Source organism: Ornithodoros turicata, chromosome 8, assembly GCF_037126465.1.
Source record: "Ornithodoros turicata isolate Travis chromosome 8, ASM3712646v1, whole genome shotgun sequence".
NCBI classification, from domain to species: domain Eukaryota; kingdom Metazoa; phylum Arthropoda; class Arachnida; order Ixodida; family Argasidae; genus Ornithodoros; species Ornithodoros turicata.
In genome coordinates, this window is record NC_088208.1 from 18,400,525 (window position 1) to 18,419,250 (window position 18,726).

An 18,726-nucleotide genomic window follows, 5' to 3' on the forward strand; every position below is an offset into this window, starting at 1 on the left:
TCAGACTGGGTCTCTTGGTTCTACATCCCACTAAAAGCGCTAAAATGACGACAAGAAGAAAACTCAGCGATAACCCTATCTGTGTGTTTTCGTCTTCTTGCTGTCATTTTAGCGCTTTTAGTAGGATGCATTTTTTATACTCTTTTGTGATTTTTTGTCTGCAGTCAAAGTTTGGGTACTTGAGTACTTCATGGGAAAGTACTCGGAAAAAAGTACCTGAAGTACAGTACAAAGTACACGATTTAAAATGTACTTAAAGTACTACTTGAGTACTTGGTACTTCAAGTACTGCCCATCACTGGCCACGACCAATCACTGACAGCTTTTGCGCATTGCATAAGCACAGATATTCTTGATATCATTTCTCAAAAATTATCTGTTATGGGCACATTCAAAACGACTACCTCGTATTTGTGAGCTTTTTGTTTATGTTTAGACAATAAAGGTGATTACGTCGTTCCAGAAGGATTACTTTTTTCGTAGAGGCATGCACTCTCGATACCCTGCTCGGTTAGTTACCAAGGACAACGTAAGTGAGCAATGACGCGCAAGTGTGTTCTTTTTTTTTTTTTTGTGTGTGTGTGTGTGTGAGGGGGGGGGGGCAATTATGAACTGCACAATTGTCACAAAAAGGTGCACGCCTCCTATTTTCAACAAATAAGGGCAGAGAGCAATGTCATTCGAAATGATGGTTGGACTACCGGCCGTAAGTAACCGCCGTTCCGCTTACGTTCTTAGGTTTGCTGTCTGTCTAGGTTATCATTCGTCTTCCTGAATTGTATTTGAATCGCACGCGAGCGCACTTGCTCTGTCCTTGTATCTGGTTCACGCTCTAACGTCATCGTTCCTTTTTGGGGCATTCCTCAAGGGTCTAACTTTGGCCCGCGTTACTCTTCAACATTTTCCTCAACGACATTGCACCTTCTCTTAAACATTCAAATCACTTACAGTAGGGTGAAGACTTCAAGATAATGCGAACTACTATATCATCACCTTCAGATTGTGCTCTATTGCAGAAAGACATACCTAGTCTACTTAATTCGTGAACTTACAACCACCTCTAGGTTAACGCTGCAAAAACTAAGATTGTTTCGTTTACTCGTAAAACAAGTGCTACTCTCTTTCGCTAGATGTCAAGTGCCATAGGCGCCGACTGCGGGGGGGCGCGGGGGCCCTTGCCCCCCCGGAACATGAACTAGGGGGGGGGGGCGCCGCCTCCCCCGGGAAGTCCCGCTAAGAGACTGACACCAACCTTTGGGGCTCGGAGCGCCCGGGTCAAAAGAGCGAAGAGGCATCAACCCCAAAAATGCATCTTGCAATTTGTAAAAGCTGTATCCGCACACCATACTGATTATCACAGTAGAAGGTGAGGCGAAGAAACATAGAGGATGACACAACACATTGCCTGAATTTCGCCCAAAGCAATCAGATCAATGAAACGAAAGCAGCCGAAAAGGTACCTGCAGCTGCCAGTGAGGTGCAACGGTAGAATCTTCGGAACACGATATCCGTTGGGAGCGGGTCCAACTCCCGCTGGTTCATTTCATTGACCATATTCATACTATTGCGCGCATCTCGGGTCAAACACCGAGGATTGAATGCATTTTGTTCCTGTTGCACTCAGTTTTCAAAGGCGTAATGCCTTCAGTTGTGCACATGTTCACTGTTTACGTTCTCTCTGTTTTTCTTTTTTTTCTGTTCTTCCTTCCTCTTATTTCTATACCAGTTCTGCATACATCATAAGATCCCGCCAGAGTGTGTGATTCTTCAGCTTTAGTTTAGTGTTCTCCATTTTTCTTTTCCTTTTCTTTCCTTCTTTTTGTTTTCTGTTGCTTTCTTTTTCTTTGCCTTTTTTGCTTTCCCCCTTTCACTTTTTTTTTGGAATAACACGCCGACATCCATCTGGCTTACCTTTCTTTTTTTTATTAATAAACATATCCCCCCCCCACCCCCCACCCTCGCCAGAGTACTAATTTCGCGGTGCGCCCTTGCCCCCCCTGGGAAAATGAAAACTCTCCGCCTCTGTCAAGTGCTAAAATATCTCGGGTGGATATATACTGTTCGTGCTCTCGGAGTCAGCTCTGATGCGAAACTGCCGTTCCATATGATCATGTCACTGCAGTACCCCGTTCTGCTCTTCGAACACCGAGTTACTTCACCTATACGTGCAGGTGTTCTGGCACTCCCTCTATTTCTGTTAAGCTCTACAAGGTATTCGCTTTGCCGCAACTGAAATATTCATCTGTTGCATAGAACGTTTGCGCCTTACTGAGAACAGCCGCCTCCAAGCTGTCCACTTTGCTCTACAACTTTTACCTCCAGGATATCCCTGGCTTTAAAATCGTTCGACTGTACCCAAGTCTCTTAAAATACTTTCAACTCCTCCCCCGACATAGTGGTGTCAAACAGGTGATGCCACATTTCTTTACAAGTGTGAACATTCCATTGTTGGCTTCCCATTCTTGCTAGCCCACATAAATTTCCGCTGTTCTTGTGGTGCCCTTCGCAATCCCCCGTCATTTTATGTAGGGTAAGGTGGGGCAAGATGAGACTCAGGGCAAGATGCGACATTTCTCGCTGGACGCCGCTTGTCTCGGAGACGCGTTGTTGCTACACGTGCTTGAAGCTTTACTCATTGGGTGGCTCTGCATGTCCGTTTCATTATACGTTAGGCTTGTCTGGATTGGCGTTTGCGTTGAAGAGAGAAAAAAACAGAATACGTTTACTTCTGTCTTAATGAAAAGACCCGCAAAAAAGGCGCGATTTTCTGTAGTCCTTTTTTTTTGTTAGCTGTGCAGCAGCGTCTCACGGGCTTATACTGGTATACATCCTATTTATTTATTCATTCACCTAGATATACAGGGTGTTCAAAATTAAGCTTTCACTAGCACTTTATAAATAGGCGAACAAAAGAAAACTGGTGCTATTTTTTTCTGTTCCTTGAGTAAGAAACAGGTGCTACATAATTAGCAGCACCTGTTTCTTGCACAAGTAGCGTAAAGTTATCATCCTGTTTCCTGTCATCGCTGTGTTTGCGTAGCGCTCGTAGCGTAGCGCTCGTGAAAGCTTAATTTTGAACACCCTGTATGCAAAATGTAGGCACTCTTGGTTGCCCGGTGTTTAACTGAAAAGTTGATGCTCCCGATGATATCCACTGGGCAAGACGCGACAATGTAATTAAAATTTTATGTAACATAAAGCCTGATAAGTCAATTATCGGGTGACCTTATTCTTGTTCCTCGGATTTTTCTTCTTTTTTTTTTATATGGCCTAAGATTTTTCTGCGAATTTTCCTGTTTCCTAGGATATTTCCAGCAAAACGTAAGCGCAATCAAATGCGAGCGACCAGCGACACATGAGACCGACTGTGTTATGCTTCAGACGGCGGAGGGAAATAGTACCGGGCTCTGTGTAGGTTTATTGCATACCATGTGGGCGGTGAGCTCAAGGTGGGCTGTGTAGGTGCTTGGATTGCAAAAAAACTAATTTGTGTAGTTCATTACGACCACGTGTCTCATCTTGCCCATTAGACATTAGATGTTAGACATTTTTGCATTTCTGAATTTCTGCATTTTTTAACGTCTTGTTCTGTGTTTATTTTAGAAACGGCTACGTCCGTTCTGATTGACAGATCAGAGGCTCTATATCTCTGTCAATATGCCTATGGCTAGTTATTATTATTTTTTGAAAAATCACGAAAAATAACCATATCCAATTGCAAATTTATGTCTCATCTTGCCCAACCTTCCCCTACATAAAACCTGTCCTTATGACCCAGACACACGTTGCCAAATTTTGGTAAACACTTTTTCGTCCTCATTGGATATTTTTTCCTCATGCTGAATTTAAGCGTAACGTTGCATCTTCCTTACTTTAACGTCAGTTGCCTTCATCGGCTTATTTGCTTTTGCTGCCTTCATTTTTATTCTTTGGTGACCTTTCCTTATCATTTCATTGCCTCACGTACTGTTTCAAACACCTCAAGTTTGGTGCCTCTTCCGAGCTTATCGTGTCGTTCTATTATGTCCCCCATAGGTTCATCTTCTGTGTGTGTGCTCATTTTTACCCACCCTCATGTGCGCATTCTTGCCTTCGTCCTTTTTATCACTTTAACGTGTTGACGCGGATAGTACTTGTACTTTGCTGTAATGTGATAGTGCGCCAACATCAAAGCAACCCATAGATGCTACCACTCGCAAAGTATGTAGTAACCCAATGCAACTTTACTATGAGAATCTCACGAACTCGCGCGTGCATTACTTATTTATTTTTGCACATATGTTGGGGAAGACAACTGGAGCATTTTGTCCTGCGATAACTTTTCCACTTTCAGTTTTCCTCGTCCAGTGAAAAGCAGGGGTCGGAACCAGAACTGAACCGTAACCGAAAACCGCAAAAAAAACATTATTTTTTGCCGAATCGAACCCGAACCGAACCGTAAACATTTTTTCTCCCTCCTTGAACGAACCGGAACTGAACCGATAAAAATATGATGCGGTAACCGGTTCGCGAGACGGTAAAAACGCCTATGCCTTCTCATTCGGCTGCCGCGCATAAGCTTTATGCATCGTTCGGAATCTTGCCGAATTTCTAGAACAGACAAATAAATAAACTAAGAATTGGTTAGTCCATGCACCGCCTTCAGCTTCACCTCCAAAAGGTTCACGACATCCCTGTAGATTTCTGTAACTGACGTCTAAAAAAAGATGGGCTACAAAACAGCTACATTTTGTATTATTGCCTCGGCGGCTTCCTTTCACTCCGCACCGCAGTGTGAAGGCGGCGTAAATTTTAATAGCTCACAGTGACATCCACAAGGAACACATACCTCTAGCGACGAAGGGAAAGAGGCTGGCGTGCGGTCCAGAGCATGGAGGAAGGGAACACAGGAGCGGCCTCCCGCACCCTCTTTTCAGCGGGGAGCGTGCTGGCCTGCGCATGGGACTCTGAGATACTCCAATCTACCACATGACCGCTTTCTTCTTCTCTTGAGAAATTGGCGATGGCCTTTTGCAGTGAAGTGCAATGGCACGCTGTGAGCCATTTCCCAGCACTTTTCAGTACAGTAAAGGTTGATCTTCTGTGAACTGCATGGTTCTCTGTCGAGGGAGTAAGATGTAGGAATGAGGAGCAAGCCGTCGCCGGAACATGTTATGACCTCTCACATGTGATACACTAATTAGCATAGATAGAGAAGTTACCCGTTAAAAAGAACCCGTTACGAGTTAAGTTACCGCATGAAAAACGTAACTAAGGTAATATCCAAGTTCCTCAGCCTGAGATGTAACTCAGTTAGTTCCTTAGAGAACGAGTTACTTCCAAGTTACTTCGGACACAAAATAGCACTACACATGTGCTGGGCATCTGAGCAGTTGAGTTCAACGTTCACCTGCCTACGGAGGAGCGCAACACGCTTAGATCGTTTTCGTTTATGCCCAACAATTCGAACGCTCTGCATCTTAGTCCCTGTGGGTGCACAATGGTTCAGCTTCATTTCAATGGCTGCGGCTTTATTTCCTGACTTACTGAGTCAAACAGTCATTGATTCAATACCACGTTTTATGTCCTAAAATGCCTTGAAAGAAGAGGAGAAAAAGCAAGAAAATAAGTGTACGTGTGTGAAAAAAGAATTAGAAGTAACTTGTAGCTTAGTTCAGGTTACTTTGATAAAGTTACCTGAAAAAGAAACGAGTCCCTCTGAAAGTTCCAACGGCGTAAAAGTGTCCAGCTAAGTTACAAGTAGGGTTCCGGGTTTTATTTCTAGGCTTTACCCAAGGATATTTTTCGGAGTTTATTGGTTTTTTCGAAGAACGAAGCCTTCGAAATGTATGATTTACAGCACAGTTAATATCCGAAATTTGCAGAAAACATGACGGCGCACGCACGGTTGTGCAACGAAAACGCCACACCAAAGAGACACAAGCTTAAAAGTACATTTCGTGATACGCACGCTAAAGTGTTCCACAATTCCAAATGCACGCTTTCCGTGTAGTGCAGTCACTGTTATAGCAGTGCTTACATACGACAACCTCTACATTGAGATCTCGGGACCATGTGAACTCCTCGAAATCAGAGTACCCCTTGGCGTAGTCTCCGTGCAGCTTTCTTTTGCGTCCCATCTTCTCGTCAGCACTGCAACTAGTTACTCTTCCAAAAAGATCACTCCGTATGACCTCGGTTCGATGCTCATTGTAGTGCTTAGATCAATGTAGGACAAGGAAATAGGGAAACAGACTGGGCAAACACCCGGGCTATGAATCCTCAAAGTGGTCGGTAGGACCGCTGAAGAAAATGCTAGGTCGCGGAGACCATTATCATGTTCCAGCGGGGACGGTATCCGAGGTCAGAAGAAAGCCAGGACACACAAAAAAAAGCCAAGAACAGTAACACAGTTATCAGAAAAAAAAAAAAAATTGCCAATAGGAGTTTTCCGGATTAATCCGAATTGCTTAAAATTTTACCGGGCTATGTGCTTTTCGTATTTCTTCGGACAAATCCGACAAATCTGACAAATCCGTATTTCTTGGATAAATCCGGAACTCTAGTACAAGTCACTGTTACGATTTACCTCGAACTCTGCTGATCAGTACAGCAGACGTAAACGAGTTCTAACCGATAAATATCGGTTGAAACCGTTATTTTGGCTGCGCTGAACCCAAACCGAACCGATAACATTGAACAGAAACTTGAACTGAACCCTCCCAAAAAATAACGGTTCCGAGCCTTGGTGGAAGAGTGTGCTAGCTTTTCGACGAATACTGCGTTAGGGAACATGTCGGTGATGACTGTGCGGCTTAGGTGCCTTAGGCAAGTATAACTGGTAACTAATATACGAGACAGATTATGTCCTTTTCTTTCTGTTGTTGTTCTGTTCAAACATTGCTGTCGCTACTGGTGTTCCTCTTTCATGTTGACATCTCTTTCATGGTTGTTTACGTAAACAACCCAACTCGTTGCTTGAGCCTTGACCAGTAAACATGTGAGCCTAGAGAGGTGTTTGCCCACTGCATCAGTTCTTTCCTGGATAATATGGACAAGAGCACGGATTTACACAAACATACATTTAGACAATCACATACATATGTAATCACTTTTTTATAAAGGAAATGGGTATTTGGTGCACTGCTTTTGTACTACAAACAATGGAAACCAGTTGCAAGCCATCACACCAGATGGCGCCACCATCATAGCTCTATGCAAGAAAGACAAGAAGATACTATAGCGGCAGGTAAAATTGCAACGCTGCTCAACAAGTCTAGGCATGCCAGAGTATGTGGAGAAGGTCTAACTGCTACTGCTAAACAGCACGGAGAAAACAGTACACATCGGGGAAAAGGCTTAGAGAACAACCAGTTAGGCCAAACCACAGCGTCACCTCACAACGCTACGCAACTAACACAAGACGTTAACCACAAAATGGTAGGCACACAACGCTAAACATGTGACAACACGCACAAAAGGCCGCTACGGGTCACCACTAAACAAGTCGAACCATGCGCGAACAGGGCACGGCAAACATGTGAGAAAAGGCTTAACACCAGCGCGGCCAAGCAACATGCAAACATCGGGAACTCGCTCATCTTTTCCCCCGTGGCGACGGTGCGACCGATCCCAACGGTAGCCAGGCACAAACTGAGTCGGCGTGGGTACTGCGGAGCGACCGAGCACACGTCTGCGCTCCACGAGATCCAGCGAGCAAGTGAGTGCGGCGCCGCGCCGCGGTCACGTGGAAAACACCATGTGTGGTTTATTCTCCTGCGTTTCTGGTCGTCGCCAGGAAGAGACAAAAAACAAAGAACTTCCCTAATTTATTCGCGGCATCGTGGAGGAGGCCTTTCAAGTCCACCGCCTGGAATGGTTGAAAGCACGTCAAGAAATGTGCCAGCACAAGATGAAGATGCTCGACTGCATCTTAGCGGCGGACAGACTGACGAAAAAGAAGTCCAGCTTTAACCTGGATAATCTGTATTGGGAACACAGTTCCAATCTAGAGGACGACGACGTGTAAATAAAAGTGATGCATTTCTCTACAAGTCTCGGTCTCTTCTTTCTCTTCGTGCAACGTGTACGTGTGCAACATGTCTTCCCCGAACCTTTTCGTTTCCGGAATCCTTTTCGCCGAATTTTAAGCGGCCCGTCCATGTGCGTCAAATCTACTTTCGTTGCGAACGTGCTGAGGAACCTGAACGACATGGTGGAGAAGCCTCCGTCACAAATATTCTACGTGCAGAAATATGCTTTGCTGAGCACGCAGGACGAATTTAGGGTCTCTGTAAAATTTACCAAGGAGCTACCGATAGAGTGGGACACGTCGCGTGCTGCGCTCATCGTAGTCGACAATGACATGACCGACGCCAGTTCCTTGAAGGAGGTGACCGATCTTTTCATTCGGGGTTCTCACCACGCCAACGTGTCGGATCTTCTTACTCGTTCGAAACATATTTTTCAACAGTAGCCATTTTAGAGCTATATCCTACAACTCCGGTTAAGTCCAGTCGTCCTGTGGCGCACCGTGCGCAGTGTGCACCAGATGGAACATTTCGGGCAACAGCTATTTGGCAGAAAAAGACTGGAGTATTTTCTGGATGCATACAAATAAGCGATGTCGTCACCCCATGCTTATCTACTCGTGGATCTTCACAACTATACGCACAAGGATCAGAGGTTGCGTAACAATATCTTTCCAGGAGAACGTCGATATATCTACGCTCCGAAATGAATCTCCGACCCCACCTCACTTTACTCAAAGTGCTCTCTACTCTACCCCCTCCGCGCCGTCGGGACGTCTTGGGACGTTCTTCCTCGTCCGACATGAAACACCTCTCCAAAATTTGTCTCAATGTATTGAACGGGAAGGTGGCTCTGGCTCTATACACGTTCATGCGTTGGAGAAGCACAAACGCTGCTTAGGTCGGCTCGCCTACAAAAAGATTCACAAAAGATTACCCATGCATTACCCATGCAAGAATACCCATTCACAAAAGATTCACAAGAATCCGCAGCGTTTCAAGCGCTATCTGTTGCAGCAGCGAGTGCTGGGCGTTCTTTCTTCAGTGGTTCCTCTCCTACTATCCGCCGTGTTGAACCTCTTTGCCAATGGCCAAGAGAATCGAAGTGACTACCACCTCTATCGGGAACATTCTCTCCTCTAAGGAGAGTGACGACATCAAAGTGAAACTCAAACTGCAAGCACTGTATCGCATACTCAAGCAGCATACGGATTCGACCCCTACGACAATAAAAACAAGGCGTCCGACGCTACAAATGACCATAGCTGGGCGAACTCACTCATGAGGGCCCTCATGAGTGCCCCTCACCCTCACCTCACGCCTTTGAGGTGAGGGTGAGTGAGGGCAAGCCCGCGATCAGGCCATCCGTGAGTGCACTCATGAGGTTCTTACCCTCATGAGGTCTCCTGTGAGTGCACTCATGAGGTTTTGCCCCTCATGAGACCTCCTGTGAGTGCACTCATGAGGTTTTGCCCCTCATGAGACCTCCTGTGAGTGCACTCATGAGGTCTGAGGGGCGTCAGGTCTGTGTGAGTGAAGTCACTGGTGAGGCCTGAGGGGTTTGAGGTCAGTATGAGTGCATTCAGAAATGAGGTTAAATGACGCTTACGAGACGTGGGCAAATTATGAAGGCACTAGTGATATGGTTCCAGCGATCCAGCTACCGGCAGAGTGCACTTTAAAGGGCTGGTGTTCCCGTTTTTAGCAATTTCGTCTACGTCGCGCTGAGAACACAGCCAAGCGCCCTGAACTGACGGATTAATTGGTGATATGGTTCCAGCGACCTAACTACACGCAGTGTGCACTTTAAAGGGCTGATGTGCCCGTTTTTAGCAATTTCGTCTACGTCGCGCTGGCAACACAGCAAAGCGTCCTGAGCTGACGGATTAGTTGGTGATATGGTTCTATCGACCCACCTACACGCAGTGTGCACTTTAAAGGGCTGGTGTGCCCGTTTTTAGCGGTTTCGTATATGTCGCGCTGAGAACAGAGCAAAGCGTCTTGGCTGACTGATTACTTCGTGACATGGTTCCAGCCACCCAACTACCGGCAGGGTGCACTTTAAAGGGCTGGTGTGCCCGTTTTTAGCAATTTCGTCTACGTCGCGCTGGGAACACACCCACGTGTCCTGAATTGACTGATTACTTGGTGATACGGTTCCAGCGACCCAACTACAGGCATGGTGCACTTTAAAGGGCCCGAGTGCACGTTTTTAGCAATTTCGTCTACGTCGCGCTTGGAACACAACAAAGCCTCCTGAGCTGACTGATTACTTGGTGATACGGTTCCAGCGACCCAACTACAGGCATGGTGCACTTTAAAGGGCCCGAGTGCACGTTTTTAGCAATTTCGTCTACGTCGCGCTTGGAACACAACAAAGCCTCCTGAGCTGACTGATTACTTGGTGATACGGTTCCAGCGACCCAACTACAGGCATGGTGCACTTTAAAGGGCCCGAGTGCACGTTTTTAGCAATTTCGTCTACGTCGCGCTTGGAACACAACAAAGCCTCCTGAGCTGACTGATTACTTGGTGATACGGTTCCAGCGACCCAACTACAGGCACGGTGCACTTTAAAGGGCCCGTGTGCACGTTTTTAGCAATTTCGTCTACGTCGCGCTTGGAACACAACAAAGCCTCCTGAGCTGACTGATTACTTCATCATATGGTTCCAGCGACCCACCTACGGGCAGGGTCTACTTTAAAGGGCTGGTGTGCACGTTTTTACCAATTTCGTCTATGTCGCGCTGGGAACACAGCAAAGCCTCCTGAGCTGATTGATTACTTGGTGATATGGTTCCATCGACCCACCTACACGCAGTATGCACTTTAAAGGGCTGGTGTGCCCGTTTTTAGCAGTTTCGTATATGTCGCGCTGGGAAAGAGCAAAGCGTCTTGGCTGACTGATTACTTGGTGACATGGTTCCAGCGATCCAACTACCTGCAGGGTGCACTTTAAAGGGCTGATGTGCACGTTTTAGCAATTTCGTCTACGTCGCGCTGGGAACGCAGCCAAGTGTACTGGGCTTTGTTGTGTTCCCAGCGCGACATAGACGAAATTGCTAAAAACCGGCGCACCTGCCCTTTAAAGCGCACGCTCTCGGTTGTGGGGTCGCTGGAACCGTATCACGAAGTAATCAGTCAGCTCAGGAGGCTTTGCTGTGTTCCCAGCGCGACGTAGACGAAATTGCTCAAAACGGGCACACCAGCCCTTTAAAGTGCACCCTGCCTGTATATGGGTCGATGGAAACATATCGCCAACTAATCAGTCAGCTCAGGACGATTTGCTGTGTTCCCAGCGCGACGTAGACGAAATTGCTAAAAACGGGCACACCAGCCCTTTAAAGTGCACTCTGCCGGTAGTTCGGTCACTGGAACCATATCGCCAAGTAATCAGTCAGCTCAGGACGTTTTGCTGTGTTCCCAGCGCGACATAAACTAGATTTGTAAAAACGTGCACACCAGCCCTTTAAAGTGCACCCTGCCTGTAGTTGGGTCGCTGGAACCATATCGCCAAGTAATCAGTCAGCTCAGGACGCTTTGCCGTGTTCCCAGCGCGACATAGACTAAATTTGTAAAAACGTGCACACCAGCCCTTTAAAGTGCACCCTGCCTGTAGTTGGGTCGCTGGAACCATATCGCCAAGTAATCAGTCAGCTCAGGACGCTTTGCTGTGTTCCCAACGCGACGTAGACGAAATTGCTCAAAACGGGCACACCAGCCCTTTAAAGTGCACCCTGCCTGTATATGGGTCGATGGAACCATATCGCCAACTAACCAGTCAGCTCAGGACGCTTTGCAGTGTTCCCAGGGCGACATAGACTAAATTTGTAAAAACGTGCACACCAACCCTTTAAAGTGCACCCTGCCTGTAGTTGGGTCGCTGGAACCATATCGCAAAGTAGTCAGTCAGCTCAGGACGCTTTGCTGTGTTCCCAGCGCGACGTAGACGAAATTGCTAAATACGTGCACACCAGCCCTTTAAAGTGTACACAGCCAGTGGTTGTGTCGCTGGAACCACATCATGCGTCATTTGACCTCATTTCTGATTGCCCTCATACTGACCTCACATACCTCAGGCCTCACCAGTGACTTCACTCACAGAGACCTGGCGCCCCTCAGACCTCATGAGTGCACTCACAGGAGACATTATGAGGGTAAGAGTAAGACCCTCAGGGCTTGCGTTTGTGAGTGCGGTGAGGGTGAGGGCGAGTGAGGGCCTGTGCTCGTGAGGGCGGTGAGGGTGAGGGCGATTGAGGGCATGTGTATGTGAGGGCCGTGAGGGCGAGGGCGAGTGAGGGCATGTGCTCGTGAGGGCGGTGAGGGTGAGGGCGAGTGAGGGCATGTGCCCGTGAGGGCCGTGAGGGTGAGGGCGAGTGAGGGCATGTGCCCGTGAGGGCCGTGAGGGTGAGGGCGAGTGAGGTTTCACCAAAATGCCCACCTATGCAAATGACTGACTATTCGCTCGTCTCTTCAGAGGTGGACGAAGAGGAAGCGGAAATGGTCGTCTCGGAATTAAAGAAGGTTATTTCATGGGATCGCGAGGGTTGTGTCTCCGTGTTAGGCAAGCCCATCAGGCACTCCTCCATTTACAAACTCGTCAGTTATTTATTGCAACGTAAGATGGAAAATAAACCTACCTTCCTGGTTCCCCAAAGTCTCGAAACTATTACGGCTGATTTCTCTGCCCAAATCTCGCGAGCCTCAACAGCAGCAGCAACAAGACTCCATTGCACGGGCGACATGATATGAGAAACCAGAGGGTGGTTTGGGGGGAGTGGACCATTATAGAAACGCGCGTCACATCAGCAAAAACAAGGCTCTCGCGATTCCCAGAAAGCTGGACGCCTACACGCTACACCATCCTGTGACAAGAAAGTTTAATAAGAGACGCATCATCACGCTCAAGATCAATGATGCGTGGCAAATGGATCTCGCCGACTTTTCAAAATACAAGAGGTTCAACGGTGGCTACCGCAACATTCTCGTGGCGATCGATTCCCTCTCCCGCTTTCTCCACACCCTACCGCTAAAGACGAAACGTCCCGCCGAAATGAAAAGGGCCATGATAAGACTTTTTCGGGGAGGTAACGCCCCAAAAAGAATTCCCGTGTACACGGGACCCCTTTTCCAACGAGGGGGCGGTGTGTTGAGCAACATATCCAAGTTTATTGTCCCCATCTGGCAACAAATAAAACCGATCGCCAAGAGAACGTTGAAGCACTTGGCGCGGAATTTGGTCGACGGGGAAGGAATACCGCCCGCAATTAAAAAGACGGCCATAGCAACGGTGAGAGACGCGCTGGATTTTATGAAGGGCTCTGGAAACAACATCAATGGATAGAAACGTCACAAAAGACAACAGAAGGCGCCGACATACGATGCACGTCCAGGTACAGATCCCGACAAAAGTTTACGGAACAACAGAGCGACGTATTTCATGATCGGAACGACACCCTAGCAGCGAACGGGAGAGGACACACTCACTGACACGTGCATGAAGTACCCAGTCACCTGTTTGTAAGTCTATCTGCTCCTGTTTGCAGTAACGGTATCACCAGAAGACTATAGATACCGCTCCCGTGTTCCGTAAACTTTTGTCGGGACCTGTATCTTTGGTTCGCCGTGAGGGTCAAACATGACGTCCATCATGATGTCGATGAAAAACAAAAAATAGTCGCAACGGTCGCCGCTCTGTCTGACGAGTGACAGGATGATATTCGAACCCCCTTCCATTCCATATGGCGTGGAAGATACTTCGTTCCAACTCTTTTATCCGGTCAATGGGGTAAATAATACAGTGATCGAATTTTCTATTCAAAATTTACAAGGGGGCTCACTTGGATCTCTCCGGCAGCTTCATGTCCTCGACGACGCGCATTGCTTGCGACGACGGGGAAGAAATGGACGAGAAAGATGTCGTTTCCCCAATAAACCACCTGTTGAGCGTCATGTTTAAGACGGTCACCGTTTATGCGAACAACAAGCTCGTGAGTTCCCACGAGTTGTACGCCTACAGGAGTATTTTGGACGTCGTGCTTCATTCCACGCCCATGGCTCAGGAGGCCGGCATGGCAGAGAAATGCTTGCTCTCGCTCAAGGGATTTAGCGATCAAATCGAAAGGTTGAACTGTTTTCCCGCGCAGTTTCATGAGTATGGAAGACCACTTTCAACACGAGAGTGCGACGCACTGCAAATTTTGTGGAATCATTTAACTTTAATCATTTAATCATTTAATTTAACCAATATACGCGAAAGGTGTCGCACCACGACCACACTCGCTTCGTAGAGCCCACTTCTTCGAATTTTGTCGCGACGCTGTGTGATGCGTGTAACCTTATGTGTAGTAACACCAAAGAACTCGTCGTGTGCGTGCCCAACCTGCAATACGATTTGAGCTCCCTTCTCCGCCACATGCACGTTCGAAATCTGGGCAAGCCGTGGATCTTAGCTTCGAGTACGGAAAAAATAAGAGGGTTCAACATTGCCTATCTCCATTTCCACGATACCACACAGTTTTTCAACCTCTCCTTGTCGAACCTGGTAGAAACCCTCCTCGCCAGAGGTGGCGATGGCATGTTTCATTGCACCCGTTAAATGTACTGTGACCGTTTCTGTCGCCTCTCAGGAAGGGCATTTATCCGTATGCCTTCGTCGACAGTTTCAAAGCGTACAGTTTGCCCGGACTACCGCCAAAGGAAGCTTTCAAAAGTGATCTGAACGATGAAGAGATCACAAACAAGGACTAACATTACGCTCTAGACATTTTCGAATTGTTCGAATGTAAGAACCTCGGCGGTTACACCCGTCTCTACGTCACGCTCGACGCCTGTCAGCTCTGCGACGTCGTGCTGTATTTCACGAAGATTGCGCTAGAGACAGATAGGTTAGATATCCTACTACTGTGTCCCTCGCCAGCTACGCGTAGGGCAGAGCTCTGAAGCTCACCAACATCAACTCGAGCTTATGAGCGATCGCGAGATGTACGAAACGATCAAGAAGGGAATCAGGGGAGGCATTTGTAACAGCTTCCACGGATACTGTCAGGCTAATCACGAGGGCTGCGATGATTACAATCCCCAGCAAGAAAATACTTTCATCCAGTACCTCAACGTGAATAGTTTGTACCCGTACGCGATGACTTTCCATCTCCCAACAGGTGGTTTTGAGTGGGTCAATCCTTCGAGGTGGAACGAAATAGATTTTCTCAACATTCCTCACGATTCGGAAGTGGGTTACGTCTACGTGGTACACTTGTCGTATCCCGACAAGCTGCACGTGCTCACCGGGGATTTTCCCCTGGCACCCGAACACAGGTGCGTGGATGAGAACGAACTCTCCCCCTACCAGCGACACTTGAAACACGTGTTGGCGCTGAACGCCCCTCCCACAAAGAAACTCTTGATGACGTGCTACGACAAAGAACTCTACTTCATTCATTATGCATTGCTCGCTCGGTACGTGATGTTGGGCATGAAAATAAAACGTGTTCAGAGCATCCTCTCGTTCCGCCAAGACAACTTTTTGCGAATCTTCGTGCAGAGAAATGTCGCGTTGAAGAATGCCATGACCACGAAATTTGAGCGACTTCTATACAAAACCATGTCGAACAGTACGTTCGGTAAGTCGATACAAAATGTGAGACGTACGAAGGGGTACGCTATAGCCTACGACAAAGAAAGCGCACTCTGAAAAGCTAGATCCATCGACAGTCAGCATTTTCTCATTCTGAGTGACAAGTGCATCTTGTATGAAATGAAATAGCATAGTATCAAATGCACGCATCCCCTTTAAGTGGGCTTTGCCATTCTAGAGATATCCAAAGTCCAAATGCACAGCTTCATCTACGGGTCGCTCTTTTCTCGCTTGACGTGCCCAGTGCAATTGATCTATAGCAATACGGACAGCAAAATTTTTTTTTCTCACATGTGAAAGCCTGGAGCAGCAGCTGATTAAAATTGAGGACGACTCAGATCTGTTCTCCTATCCAGTGGATCACCCACTTTTCAACGACCAGCACGCTAATCAGATGGGATACTTCAAAGAGGAGATGGGAGCTGGTGTTATTCAAGAAGTCGTAGCCATCTGAGCCAAAATGTACAGCATTCTCTTGGCTGGGTCACAGACAGATCGCGAGAGCAAAAGGAGTTGAGAAAGACGTCGTGAGGAAACATTTAATGCACGAATAGTACCGAGATTCTCTGTTGAATGAAAAAACAGTCTCTCAGAAGCAGTGAACCATCCAGAGTATAAAGCAAACAATGTACACCATTTCGAGACTCAAGAAGAGCTTGGTCCCCTAGGACGACAAGCGCTATCTCGTGGATGCCGTGCACTCCTTCTCTTACGGAAGCTACGAATACGGGAAGCTTTCGTAGTGTTTTGACGTGCATAGGATTACGATAGTACTTTCTCTTTGTGTGCCATCGGAAAACCCGGAAGACAGCCCGAGAGCGTCGTCGTCGTCAGGCATGGAGTGACTGTGGAACAAAGAGCAAGTCCTTCGTGCACGCGCATATAATCGAGAATAAAAGTTCTAGTCGAGATATGCTTCCCTCTCTCTCCATCTTTCTCTCGCAGATACGAGAAGCACAGGTCATCGTGGCAGTGTGGTAGCGGAATGGGTGTATGAAAAGAATGACCATTCCATCATCGGGCTGGTACCGTGACCCGCGCAATGACGACGCTGCGATTAAGATTCCCCATACCTTTTCTGGCACGCAAGATCTCCTTGTAATATTCAGTTCGTGAGATGAGACAAGACAGTGAGTGATGGTGCAGGCATCTACCGGCCAACTCTTTTGTACGTATTCAATAAAGGTGTTTCAGTGAAAAAACACAGTCTCGTCAAAGTTATTCGGACTGTTTAATGCATTGCATTTCGATAACCAAACAGTATTTCAATAAATTGGTGACAAAGGTCACGATGTAGACTGCTTGCAAACGTCGCTGCTTCTGCAGGGCGTACTTAATATGAGCGATGGCACGAGCGAGAAGATCCACGATGTCTGCAGCGAGGTAGTTGAATTCTGCATTGGCCAAGCTCACAAATTTGCTCATCAGTCCAAGGGGTCTGTCCGGAACCGTTATACAGGCGTTCTTGTAACGGGTGTAGATCCGACGCACCATCTCCTGCAGCGGCCCTGGCGAGATCCCTCCTATATAGCCAAAGCCTACCATGTCTATCACGTAAGTGATGACAAGCTCGTTGCGGGGACTTTTGTTGCTGAAACATTCATTCTTCACTTCTTCCCAAGAAGCTTGGGTGCGAGAACAATTTTGTAACGAGTGGTAGCTGAACATTTTCACGTATTCATGACGCGAGCGCAGTGCGGAGCTGCCTTTACACAAATAAAAACGCGCAAAGAAACGAGAGTGAAACCGAAACGGAGAAGCCACCAGTCGCTGGTAGGAGCGCGCACAGCGGGAAGCGCAGAGAGCGAAACTGAAACTGCCCGCGAGTGTGGTATCGGCGAGGCAGCGTCATGATGGCTCGAGGCACGTGAACATAAAAGTTAGGGAATGGAACGATGGAGTCAGGCTGCGTAACTGGGCGCTGCCCTGTACATTCGGTGTAAGACACCACAGCATATTTTGGCGACGAGCGGGAACTACTTATGACTTGCTACAATGTCTGGTCTTCCACCGCCACCATTCTTTCTTCAAAATTCTGGTAAGCCTCCGCAGACCTGGCTGTCATGGCAGAAATCGTTTCAGAATTACCTCATCGCAACTGGATGGGACAGTGAATCTGCGACGCGTCGCAAGGCGATTCTTTACCACTGCTTGGGAAGCGAAGGTCAACGGATCTTCGATTTGCTACCATCGGGTGATTCTTCAACTACATCATCAGACTCTACTGGACAACCGGATGTTTTAGCAAAGGCTTTGCACACGTTGGACATGCAGTATGATGTCGCGACAAACGCAATCGCCGAACGGCATAATTTTTGACAACGTCGTAAACAATCGGGTGAAACAACCGACAATTACCTCATTGCACTTCGTCAGCTAGCTAACAGCTGCGATTTTGGATCCACATGCGGCGCAATGCTCAGGGACCAGATTGTGGAGAGTCCGAATGTTCCTCATCTCCGTGAGCGCTTGCTGCTCGAAGGCTCTGGCCTTACCTTAGATAGGACTCTGGCTCTCGCGCGTCAGTTTCAGCAAACACAGAAGGAAGTGAAACAATTCCACAAGTATGAAGAAGATTTCACTGTACAAGAAGGTGCCAAGCGAGGATTCAAGCAGACTGCTAACAAGCAGTTCCGAACCTTGATGCAGAGCAAGAAACAAAAAGTGTTTGGCTTGCAATAAGATAGGACACTTTCGGTCGGTCTGCCGATCTTCTGGCCGAGTTTGTACATTAACTTCGGATCTGAGCACTTCTGGATCGACCTCGCAAGACGACAGCCCAACAGTACTCCAACTTGCATCACCCGAAACGAGGCGCAAGACTGGAATGTATCTTACAGTTAACGTTGAAGGCACCAACGTCGATTTCCTGTTGGATACCAGTTCGTCAGTATCCATTATTTCTGCAGCAATTTACAACGACCACTTTTCTGGCATTACATTGATGCCGACGTCCATCAACCTCTTCGACTACTCAAGGAGCCGCATCGCTATAGTCGGTTGCTTTCCAGCATCAGTAACCCACAAGAACCGCACAGTGTGTGTGATCTTCTACGTCGTTTCGAGCGGTACAACTCTACT

The 18,726-nt window shown here is 47.4% G+C and overlaps 1 protein-coding gene across 2 annotated transcripts in view; it reads right to left on the reverse strand.

Annotated features, from left to right (window-relative positions):
- Positions 1–18,726, reverse strand: part of LOC135366590 (uncharacterized) — a 48,766-nt gene that overhangs the window by 13,076 nt on the left and 16,964 nt on the right. For both annotated transcript variants that reach the window (XM_064599364.1, XM_064599365.1), the window contains exon 2: positions 4,829–5,099. The gene's annotated coding sequence lies outside the window, so the exon portion shown is untranslated. The remainder of the gene's footprint in view (positions 1–4,828; positions 5,100–18,726) is intronic.